The 13,479-nt window shown below is 34.3% G+C and overlaps 1 protein-coding gene across 1 annotated transcript in view; it reads left to right on the forward strand.

Moving 5' to 3' along the window:
* The window catches only part of LOC113494435 (oxidative stress-induced growth inhibitor 1-like), a 42,929-nt gene that overhangs the window by 4,861 nt on the left and 24,589 nt on the right, over positions 1-13,479 (forward strand). The gene's annotated exons all lie outside the window — the stretch shown is intronic.

The following is a 13,479-nucleotide window of genomic DNA, read 5'->3' on the forward strand; positions in this document are numbered from 1 at the left end:
CCTACAAAACTCATCAGCTTTACAGTACTTCAGTATAGAGTTAATATTAATCGTTTTTTACTAGCTCTTTTAACGACACAAAATAAATAACAAATCAAGATTAAAACAAAGTTGCTAAACTAACTTCTCCAGCGTATGTAAATAAATAAGGCTCTATACAATATAATTTCAATATTACACCATAATATTCAAGATCCGCTTTAAATGATCACATAATATTCAATAATTCAGACCCACACCTGGTACCGACTAGATAAGATAATCATTTTTCAAAATGGGCTTAGCTTTTTAGAGTCATCATGACATAAAATTTGCTCACCCTTCCAGTAATATCAATAGGTATTACTCATAGTCCAAATGTTCATGATCTGATGATCGTTACTTGCAGTTTCGGTAACCTAGGTACGTACCTATAGATTTAGTTTTTATCTTATCTTAAAGACAAGTACTTTTGAAGGCTCTTTTTGTAGGTATTTTTACTTGAATCAGGTGTGTTCCAAAAAAACCTATTAAAATCCTTTTGAAATATAAAACCTGTTGTTCAGTGCCTTTTTAAACACATTGGAAACATAAACTAATGATTAGGTCATTAGTTTATGTTTCCAATGTTCCAAACTTTTAAATTTATTTTTTGTAATTTCTTCTAATAATATAAACGCGAATGTATGCAATGTATGTGTGTACCTATGTGTTTTACTCTTTCACGTAAAAACCGTTTGAAAGGTTTGTTACACGGATAGTTTGCCTACATTAAACATAGGATAATTTTATTCCGGTTTTAGTTCCCGTTTGGTCATTTTCAAATTGTAGACGTCGAAGGCGGTGTCAATAGCTAGTCGTTTAATATTTTTCGCCACTTTAGGTATTTTTACCCTAAGAACCTCTATTCCATATAATTATACATTCCTACAGACACCTTTTCACAAAAAAAAAACAATGTTCATACTTATATAAATATATACTTATTTGTAAACTGATAAAATTTAGACGCATATTTTGTTTATCAGTACATCCATAATGGCGCCCGCTCGGGGCATGACATCAACTCATGCTATTAATTAGTTTCAAAATATCGATAATCATTTAATCTGAGTCTCGTATCGTCTATAATACTTTATGATAGTAAACATGTTAATATTGACACGTATTCCGTGACTGTATCACAATAAAAAATATAAAACCTATTCGTTATTACACCTCTGTGGTAGTGTAGTTTTGCTTACATTGCATTACAAAATACAACTGCAATATAACACAAAACGATTGATAGCCACGCTTTTGCAATTAGATTCCATTTCATTTAAGGTAATCCAGGAAAAAATGGATTTCTGGAAGCATTCCATTTTTTCTATAGTCCGTGTAACAAAATTGGGAGTTGAAAAAAGGAACTCACTTGTAAACTCTAAAGCTTGTCACTCCTTTAGGTTGTGGCTCAAAAACAAATATAGCTCCATGTTCAAAAGGCCTACTACCATATCTAACAGTAAAGTTACTATAAGTGTGAAAACGTGACAAAGAACTACAACATAGACTGAAGTCTCTCTTTAACAACATCGATATAAATATTGTTTATGAATTATTGCATTGTGGTACATAAATAATGGTTAAAACAAAGTTCTTTAAAAAAACAGTAGACTTTCTATAACCTACTATATTATAGTAATAATTATAAATTGGTAGGTCCCCTCAAATGTTTGTCCACCACGTTGAATCACGTTTTTGAGCCGTGGACAAAAGCAAAAAAGCGTGACATAGCAGATTTTACTAGCTAACTCATAGTCACATTTTTTTCCCGCGCGTTTTCAATTAAAGCTGATGACTTCGTAAATGTTTGTTTATTATGAGTGGGTTAACCACAGAAAATATAGTTATTGAGTTTTCACACGCGTATTATATTATTTTGAAAAAAAGATATTTATGTTGGAGTAGAGAACTCCCTCACTACTGGGCTAATTTCGCTTCCCGATAAAGAATGATCATCATGTTCACTTCTGCGATACCGATTGTCATTTCATTTTGTAGTCCAAGTTTCTTAAAAATATACTAGTATACAGAGATACTAACAAAATAGTCTGTTGCATTGATAGTAGGGGACAAGTGCAAGACACCAAAGCCTAAACTAATTGTTATTAGTCGCCGTAGCCGAAATCAGCCAGAACATTGTAGTAGGTCTAATTATACCAGAAATTACCTGGTAAATTATCATGAGTTTCAAAAAGTATTCATATAGGATTTTAACCTTTATGAATTCAATCTATTAACACTATTTACACCTAATTAACCTGATGAATACCTAACAATAGATAATTAGATAAACTGCGACATATCGACTTACAGTCTGCGTCCAAACTTAACTCGCAAAACATGCAAAATCCTCCCTAAAAACCAAACAATAAAGTCGTAAATCCCATGTCAGAGTAAACATGTAGACCATAGTTCTATTTGCTGAATAACAACTAAGGTGTGTAAGCAATTTTGGCACTAAAGTTATGGGTGTAAAGGTCAATATACCTTGCATATAAGTCCATATGTATATGTGGATATTGTATGTTCGTTGAACTTGGCACGATTTCAATTGTTACGTAATGTATAATGCGGTTCAGACTTGCATTGATTTTTCCGTATGTCTAACTCTAGCTTCTGCCCAATCTTTGCCAATATCATCATCCGAAACCTACTCAACTTTGAAAAAGCAATTAACTAGCTGTTTCAAAGAAATTTAAAAATCAACTTATAAATTCCTCACAGTAAAATATAACTTCAATAATCGCCTAATATTCAAAAGCCAAAAAAATGTTTTTACGACGATTTTTTTAGACGCGACAATTTGGACAAAACTAACGTCCAGACCACTTTATTGAAAAAAAAAAACCATCGGTACTGCAAACCTCTAAAAAAAATTACGTCGTAATTTGACACAACCAAACTAAGCTATTAGCTATGAATCCAATAAAAATGATTACGTAAACCAATGACAGCGCACATTTTATGTTCAAGTACCTGCACACTTAGACACCGTGTAGTGACAACTCACACACACATGCATGAAACCGGAGGCGTGTTACAAATGACGCACTTGAAAATGTATGTACTGTTATAATTGTATATGTGTTTGACGGTATCATGCTACTAATTACATGATATACTTCAATGTGTTTCAGTTATTTGTGGATTTATTTACAAAAGAGTAATTGAATCGCCTTACACAATTTGTGATTATACGAAATAAACTTATGCGTTATATTTCACCTAGTATTGATATACCAATAAGTAAGTATATCACAAAATAGGGAAACTTGACTTTTAGTTTCAAAAAAATTATCAATGTAACAGTCTAATAAATATAAATTCTGGGAAATAAAATTCGTCGTTTTATCTTATCACTTCATTGTTTTTTACGTGCCCCACTTGGGCGCCATTTTAGGTCAAAAATCAATCCGCAATAATATGCAATATAACTTGTGTTCCCCTTGTGACTAATATAGAATATTTGCATTGTTACTCAACCTGAATTATAAAAAAAATATCATCTACTAAACATATACTATGATATTTAATATTATAGCAGAAATATCGACAAATGTCGACGTGTCAAACAATCTTGTGCCTTTATCAAAAGTCCGATAGGCATGGAATATTTTCGTGGTTTCGTGATAAGCGGCTGTTTTGGCTACCATGACACTAACTGTGTCAATAAACCACTAAGGTTATTACGCACTAGTCAGTGTCTGCCCTACAGTTACCAGTCCCTGTGCCAAGAGCTTCTAAACCAGGATTATGGATATTGCGGTAGTGAAAAGGCGCACGACACCACGCGTATCGCCTTCTCTTTTGCACAAAGCCTAAAATTGTACTTGGAGTTCCCATAGTACAAGGATATCTGAATTTGGAAGTCAAGACCTTTGACGTCAAAGTCGTGTCTTTTGATGAATTATTCAACCGGTTCTTATACGTCATTTGGTTTGGAAGCTTATCCGACTTGTTTCCACTTTGGTCATTTACGGTCATGAGGGTTAAGACGTATTTTAGGATCTTGTAAATAAATTAAGCCCTTTAGCTCACCTTGCTTTCCTTACTATCAGCCATCTGTTTATTACACATACGACTTTTTTTGCTATCGTTAGAAGACTGATAGTGAAATCTAACAATTGCACCTGTTTATTTAGAATTGGATAGAAAATCTAGTTAAATTCCAACAAACCGCAGACCGGTAAAAATGGCGCTATTCACCGTTGATGACTAACTTTTACTAGGGGATTAGTTTGCCAGAGGTAAACAGTCATAAACATTTACATCATCATGCAAGAATGACTACTGTATGCTTTAAAACCGACTCGATTACCCGACTACGTGGTAGAAGTACTAAAATAATCAACTTTATTGTCACATAAACATAAATTACACCATAATAGTAATAAACGAATTCAATAAACAGTTTAGATTGTAGAGTGATCTACGATTATCTAGTGGATAAGATACAGTATCAGAGGGAAGTATTGAACCATGGTGTGCTCACGTGATAGCACTCCAGGAACTCGTGGGTAGTATTCGATCGATGGGATTTGGCCTCATGGTCGTGATGAGGGCATGCCATGTTCCAGGTGTTATTTATGTCTATGTACATTTTCATCTATTTCTATTATGTTGGTTGTGTCAGATTCTTTGAAACGATTTACATTTGCGTCTTTGGGATTGTCAGGTGTATTCACTTCTGCCTCATTCTATATGAAATTATTTGATCTAGTACACATGCGGTATTTGGTCTAGTCTTGCATTTTGTACTGTTTTCAAGTGAAGTCCATAACTTGTTAAAAATCTATTGTTTTCTCTGTACTTTTGTTCCTCATCACAATTTATACCTTCATCCATCACAATATAGATACTGCTCTACTTGTATGTTATGAAAAGCGTGGTCTAGCTATTCAATTAATTTTAATTCTATGCATTAAAAGATCTACGCACTGATTATATTGTATACAAAAACTTGTCTACCTATAGTTAATTCTAATGACTTGAACATTGTTGGAGTACTATTATATTTAATGATTGGCTGTCATTACGCGACCTTCAAGCGATGACTCAGCATCACCATGGCTACGCAGCCGATACAAAAAACTCATTATTCTAAAAACGACGAACGTTTTGTGTTTTGACAGTTTTTGCGTGGGTTTTTTGAACCGTGAGGGTTTACGGATCGTTGGGCAGGAGGCTGTAGTCAAGTAGGGCTTAGAGTTGTAATATCATACTGAGTCTTGTAATAAATCCTCAAGTATGTCAACTATCCCAACTATATTTCATAACAGAATTTATATGTTTGCACAAGAAACTGACAGCTTAATCACATCGCATTCAAGTTAAAATCTGGCATTAACGTACCGGTGATCTCGCGAAGAAATCGAATTGACTGATAGAGGCAGAACAAATTTACAAACTTTGATTTTTCTATTAATTAATCATATAAAGTAATTATTACATCAATAATACGGTTACAAGCCTGTGACTCAGCCTTATGAATAAACATCGTTCGTATTAAATGCTACCTCATGCTAACATTTTAGGTCCATCTATTGACTTTTTTTACTGCGGCTATAAACATGGTTTGGACTTTGGTATACATCTATTAGAAGATTAAATTCGCTTGTTAAAGTCCCCTTCTTCATAATAGACAGCGCAACTATTGAATAGGCTTATTAGCTTGCGAGTGGTCGGTGACCCCAAACCAGTTAGCATTCGTAATACCTACAAATGTTAGTGTCAAATGTACATGAGGTATCTTTCGTTTTATTTGTTTGTTTTTTGATGACAAATGACCCTAAATGATAACATATGTTTTACATGGTACCATATCGTTAACAAAAAATACTCCGTTGTCAACCAGGCACTTTGAATTGATTGCTGTCTGGAGTTCATAAGTATTAACGTCTTACACAGATGTACAATGTTCATATTCTTTTTTGATATCAGAAGTATCTGGGGGTCTTCTACCCCTTAAGGTAGTATAATAATAATCTTTATTTTTCAGACAACATACAGTCCATTTTGTTAGTAAAAACACAACTTATAATTATTGTTAGTACATAAAAAGAATTTAACACAAATCGATTTTCACGCCTTCCTCACTACTAATTTAACAAAATGCCTAAAAATAGGAGAGTACAGATTCTCCGCCACTGTTTTTAGGATGCTGTTGTTACTCGCCCGAATCCTAGTTATTATTGATGCCGTTTTCTTTCTTATTAAAGCGTAAAAGTCATCAGTTCGATTTTCCGCGAACATTTCCGATGCACTACAAAAGCGGGGTAGTCCCAACATCATCCTAAAGATATTATTATATTGGACACGCAGGGCGTCCAGCGATCTTTTGGTACAGCCGATCCATAGACCCCCCGTGTACAGACCCTGGCAATACGCTTTAAACAGTGTAATTTTAACCTGATCGGTACAACGGTGAAATCTACGTATTATTTCAGTTGTGGGAGAGAGACGACAATTTACAGTCTAGTACGCTATCTCGGTTCTAGAACTGCAAATCCAAAATCAAAATCTTTCAATTAATTCTTCATAGATGGAAGAAAAATAGTCTCCTGTACTACATCTATAGCTCGTCTAAAATAAAATATTCTTTCCCACAAGCAAACCCAGGTCACAAGCTTTACTAGTACTCTACTAGGCACTTGTCTTTAAATGAACTGTTTCACTCGTGGACGACTAATTAACCCCAAAAGGTTAATTAAAGTAGTTCGATAAGACATGAGTTTAGTTAAAACAATGTTTTACGTTATCACGTAGGTAACGAAATTCTACTACGGTGCATCGCACAATGTAAACTTTTAGCTTTTTATCGTCTTATCATAATTTATCCGAATATTCCCAAATGCTTTTTTTTCTATCCGTTGGATTCTAATTTTAACTTCCATTCTTCCATTTTCATCAGTTTTGATCTATAAGGCGAAAGCTTCTCTACCATATTTCCCTTTCTCATTTTTCATATAGATTTTTTTGTCGTTGTATCAAAATTTTAAAAATCTCTTCTCTCACCAAACGTTTCATAATGTTAATGCATGTGCCCCTCATGTAGTGATATGATATCTACTGGCCACCATGACTGCGCAATGAGTTACGACACGATAAATATAAACTGACCCTAAGGTCAACTACAACCGTATCTGAGTGATTAAAAAACGTAATATATTGTCTTTGTCTTCAATGAAAGTAATCGCATCGTCTATAGTTATTTGCGTAGAGTTTTTCATTATTAAACGTTACTAATTTACTATGCACCTGCTTTCTGTATTAACACATGTGGATTATTGTAATCATTTGTGTGATAATGATTGCATCTTTCTTCGCCACAGATGTTGTTACAGGTGATAATTGTGTAATACTTACAATGAAATCTTATTTAAGATTCTGAGCGATAGAAGGTAAAATATACTTACTATTTGAGTCACTTGAGTATCTCAATTGTTGTCTTGTTGAACTGAGTATGTCAAGTGAGAATTAAATCATTAATGTCATCCAAAATATCATCTAAAGTGATAAAACAAACTCCATTCGATTGTGCCTGGAAGATTTCTGCCAGAGAAGATGCCTAAGCTATCCATGATTGTCGCGGATCTCGTATCGTTTAAGTTCTTAATAGATATCACCACCTGTTTCCATGTCTCCCAAACACTCTAGCACTTTGTCCCAAAATAGGTACCAATCCACGGCGTCGATTGATTGAGTGTCTGTAAGATAACACAATATTGTATGATACGGATGGACCTGGCAGTAAACTGATATAAACAAAAGAACACATTTGTTACATAGCAACAGATAATTTCACAACCTTCAACAATTTGGAACATTAACGTCGAGTCCAGTTCGACGAACTATTATCAGATGTTGAGTAACTTTTAATCTTTATTTGGGTTTGCTGAGCATCATTTAACATCGTGTTTCTATGTGATTTGTAGACTTTTTTGATGTATACAAATCCTGCAGTCAGGTTAACTGTATAGATCTGTAGGCTTAGGCATGAAACTGGTTTGGTCTCCATATCCAAATATATCGAACCGAACCAAGTTAAATTAGCGATCCAGCGTTTTCAGCTAATCAACTCGTAGTATTGTACGAATTAGCTCTTATTTCTGATTCCAGACTACCAACTCGACTAAAACTAAACTCTCTTTTGTCGGGAGTAATCCTACTGTTCAGACACTAAATAACATAAGTACCCATGGGGATAAGTAGATATGATAAAATTCAAGTGTTAGAGTGCATTGCTCTGATATAAGAGGAAAATATATTTCTAATCAAAGTAAGTCAGATGACGACATAGGTGGTACGATAGATAAGACTGAAACCGGCCCCTCAGTGTATGCCCGTGTTGAAAAGTAAAATGAATGAAAACCAGCTGGCCTGTTCTTGAATCTGATTTTATTCTGTATTTAATTTTGATTCAGTCCTGAAATGGTACAAATATGAGTATTGTTGGCTGTCGATCGAGAGTAGTTCCAAAATGAGTATGCCCTTGATCATGTGGACAGACAAGACAAAAAAAAACAATGGTTTGAGTATTGCAAGTCTAGAACACTCGAGGCCAATGCGCACTTTCAATGGTTTTGCACTGGTCTTCGGAATCCGTCATTGTGGAGCTCAATAAACAAACAGATTCCATTGAATGTTCAGTGAATGCAGGAACCGGATTTGAGGCGCGCGAATGTTTGAGCGCCATTCAAGGTTCAGGTTGAATGGTTGACTCCGATTGATTGCGAAATAATGAATATTCTAGATAGATTACAATTAAAAACTCTTTTAAAATTTCCTTGTTCATGCACGTGTAGCTGTGTTAATACTTTTATACACCTACAGTTTTAACAAAAGCTGTCACTTACAACCTAGATCAAATAAGTAAGTCAGAATTTCAATATTATGCCAGGTGAAATTTTTGAAGTAATTATGTTAATATCGACGTTTTCCTCAAGATCTTTTATAGAAGACTGATCCACTTGAAGAGACTGATCCACTCCACTTTGCAGTAAACGTTTTAATTTCTGTATAATAAATCACGTGATGAATCACTCAATAGTTTACACTCCGGGAATCACTGAAGTTTTAAAGAATAATAATGTTTTTGAACTTGAATAGGTGGCATTTTATAAATATATGTCGTGTTGACTTTTAAGGTATATTTGAAACAAGCATTATGTAGCTGTCTCCTCAGTGCATACCCAAGTAGCTATGTCATCATTTGCAATTTGTGGGAAATCTCTTGAGTGGCTTCACTAAAGCACCTTTGTCTGGTGCCACAACTGCACCGCGTAGTCTTCAGTCTGTTGATTTTTTGGGTTATGTACCTAAAGGGCCAAAATTATAAGCACACTATTGCTAAGGCAGTCGCCACCGAAGTTAAGAAACAGTCGTTAGTGAGTACCCGCCCTCAAGTTTATGTGTTATTCAACCTATTAGTTTTTCTTACACCTATTTGTATCCTAGACGACACCTAACAATAAGTAGGTCCTGGTCAGTGACTACGTTTATAATTTGACCATGTTTTTAAGACTAAACACAGTGGTTCTTTCTTGATTCGAACATCTTGATTCAACATAAGCTTTTGTTAGATGCTTCCAAATCATATGTAGGTATAATAATGAATTTTCCATCAGTGCTATGTTGTCATCTTATGTCACGTCTCGCCGTCCTTCACCAACCGAAGTTTGTCAGATAAGTAACGATTGATTACCAATTCATCATAAATACTTTCATATCGGTCTGATAGCGCATCGTTTTCCATAATAAAATAATTTAATGATTGTACCTTCTCAAATACTTCGTTAATGACTATAGCAATACACCTTTCGTCATCGTTCTCCGTCACAATGATATGTCACTTTGGATCTAGAAAATGTTTATTGTGCAATATAAATGACATTTCATGATAACTTTGATTATTTTGCGAATCTTAAGATATGTTATCTTCAAGATACCGTGAAGGTTGGGGGTATTTTTATAAGTAACGTCATCGTTTTATGCTTGTTTGTAATCATAGATTGATTTTGTTTTTCATTTTTGAAAAAAATGTCTTAGATTTCTAACATTCGCGGTCTCGACTACACTCGCAGTGTCTATTTCTACTAGGGATGCCTGGCGATGGACAGATTTTCAATCATATAACATCATAAATATATCTGTCAATTTCTGCCACCTAATTTGTTCTCATAAAACACATCCCTCGCTATTCATTTATTTAGAAAGAGGAGCTATAATCTCTAAAAATTGTCATTCCTCTTGTAACAGCTGACAAACCTATTATTGCCCAACGCACATTTGTATGTAAATATTGTACCAATACCATGGATGTAATGCGTAATATGAGATAACATATACACACCTGTTAATAATTATCACGATTATATGTAGATTAACATTAGATTTAAATTTCCATATTAATCTATATCTTACTGCTTTTTTGCATTTGTATATATTAGCTAATTTAAATTGCGTATTTCATTTTAAGAAATTCTTTTTTTTTCAATCACGTCATTGTGTCATAAGTTATTAAATATTATGTCATTCGAAATATAATGTTATACACCCACTAATATTATAATCCTGATGGATTTTACTTGTCATTTTTATTTAAATTGAGCCTTCCAGATTAAATGTGTGCGTTTTGTTTTTCCAATCAGTGAAGTACGTACATTAATACCGCAAAATAATGGCAGAGAGAGTTTATTTTAATAAGTTTCGTGAAGATCATAAAAAATGCAGAAGTTTTTACTCTTTAGGTCCGGAATCCTAAAATAAACTACTTTTTAATTAGTAACGCCATTTTGTTCATCCACACCATGCAAGAATTATTCTCAAATCCCAAGCGACGCGGAATTCGAACCCACATCCGTCACAAAAAGTCAAACACAAAACTACTGCGTCAACCAGGGCTGCAATTATGTTAACTGTACAATGTCACCTTGAATTGTTTATTTTTGGACATAAAACATGCAACTGTCATGCAAGGTCATTAAGAATATTAAGAGTAGAGCTAACTGGATAATTGTTGTAAGTGGTGAGATCATTGGTTGGGGACAATTCCAGACTAGTCACAATTAGTTTAATAAAATCAATTGAAAGCTTAATCCCAAAAAGCAACATCAAAATTAAATGGAAAAAGAAGTATCGTACTTACTTCCTTTTTGGAAAATTGTTCCGAAATTCGTTCACTTCAACCACCCTTTAGATCGTCACTTGAAATGTACACAATTTTATCCATTGCCCATTATTATTACCCATTCCTAAAAAAAGGATTAAATATTTTGAATTCTTGACTCCTATCTCTTCTATACAATGAATTCGCTCCCCAGTCGTCCCCAGACATGAGCATTCGGGAGGTTCGTGTATTTCAGCATGAGTCACCGTCTATTTTCGCCGCCGTCTAGCGCCACTTATTCTTACAATCGTTAATTAGTTCTGCTCCATTGCTCTGGCGACAAACGATAATCTTATCGGAGTTCTTAAATAACAGTTCTTCTTTTAACTTTTTAATGCTAGCTAGGTACCAAATAAGAATTAGAGTCCGTCTTCTTATCTGAAGTCCATTTCAGGGTGGTATTCTAGAAGGAGGGGAGTAAGTTCCAGTGTAGTTTATTTAGTACCAAATTTTAAGTATTTACGTCATCACACCATTACCTTAATCCTGTGTAAAGTAGGCAATGACGTCATCAAATTTCTCTCGTTCACCTCTTCCCCTTGATAATTGTATTTTCTATCCTTATCTAAATTTTTGGTGCAAAAAGTACATTTTTATCAATTAACAGTCAAATTAGTCTTAATAACTACGTGCATATAGTATGTATCTCGGAGGCGCCGGTCGTCGTCTAAAGGGCACAGATAATACTAACCTCTGACAGACTGTAATAAATGTGAGTAACTACTAACATACTATGTTCATTCACTAGAATCTTCGAGCCGTTTACTTGGTAGCCCACATGAAGGTCAAATCATAAGTTATCGAAATAAGAGAGGATCTGTAAATAAGAAAACTGGAAAGTTATGGACGTAAAAAACTTTTGCGAAGTTTTTCATTTCCTTTCAACGCACACTATTTTGGTCTGGTATTGTTACGGATTTTTTTTTGTAAATAAGGAGGACTCAAATACAAAAGCATTACCTTTTATTGACTGTGAGATGACCACTGTCTGATGTTATCCAAGCTATAATAATAATATATAGTCATTCATCCATTAAAATCTGACATTCACCATCCAGAAACGAGATGGATATTGTAATCTGAGACCAATTAATTAAAATTCACGTGAACGTCAGAAATCAATTGCATATTATTATTTTTTAACTGCATGCTCTTATTTCGTATCAACATTTTCTTCCTACTTCCTTCATCTCATAAATATCGTATATCTTCCAATGAAGTATCACTAGCCAGTCAATACAACCGCTAACCTTGGGTTTTTCCAACAGATAATAGGAACTGCTTCCTGTAGTTTGTGTACAAACAAGAATCATTGTTTATTGTTGATCTGCAGACATGGACGGTAGACTGTGTGACTTAAAAACCGGATACTTGTTTCTCGGATATTTTAGATACAAACTCCCCCTGTCTCAAAGGCGGATTAAAATGGCCTCTAAGTTTTACCTTGGTCTGACATGGTATCTGACGAAAATCTTCGAAATTTTATGGGGGAACAATGCATTCCAAATGTTTTTCTTTTTTTTAGAATTTGGAAATTGAAGAATTGAATTCCAAGAGTTTTTGCGAGGGAAAGAGTGAATTTCTTATAAATAAAAAGAAATATACCATCAAAACATGACCCTTTATCGAGAACTCGCCTAACATATTGCGGAAGTACAGCTACATAGTAGTAACAGCACTAAGAGATAATACAAGTGTCTAGATCAACAATAGGCACTCAATAAGTACTTAATTAATCAATCACCAGTATGTGCTGAACGCATGGTTCTTAACGTGTTGAAACACGTGTGCTACCGCGTGGACTAGACTCGCCTGGTTCATGGGATCGCAGACATACAAAGTTGAAAATGGCTGACTCGCAAAGAAAATATTACGACGCCAAGAAGAGTGAAAATGGCTCCTATAGTAATTCCTTTAATTTTAGGCAGTTATAATTATAGGATAATAAGAAAATGCGATGGATTTGTTAATGTCTGGTCATTGCTAAAACTGGTAATTGAACTTTGGGCTTATATCTATACCAATCTGTTACTTAAAATTATCACCGGATATTGAAAGATAAAATGCGATAAAAATCTATGCCAGTAAACCTTAATTTTCCGTCAAAAATATACATGGCACACTTCAAAACAAATTGGTTGATAATCACGTGTAGTATGCGTGCTACAAGAATTCACACTAGTAAATATAGCTTTCTTTTACGAAAAACAAACGTTTTAAAGTTCATTTTTAAATATGAGGCATATTGTGCAATGCGGATGATGAAACATAGATCACTGATAACAGTC

The sequence above is a fragment of the Trichoplusia ni genome, chromosome 5, assembly GCF_003590095.1.
Source record: "Trichoplusia ni isolate ovarian cell line Hi5 chromosome 5, tn1, whole genome shotgun sequence".
In the NCBI taxonomy this organism is placed as follows: Eukaryota; Metazoa; Arthropoda; class Insecta; order Lepidoptera; family Noctuidae; genus Trichoplusia; species Trichoplusia ni.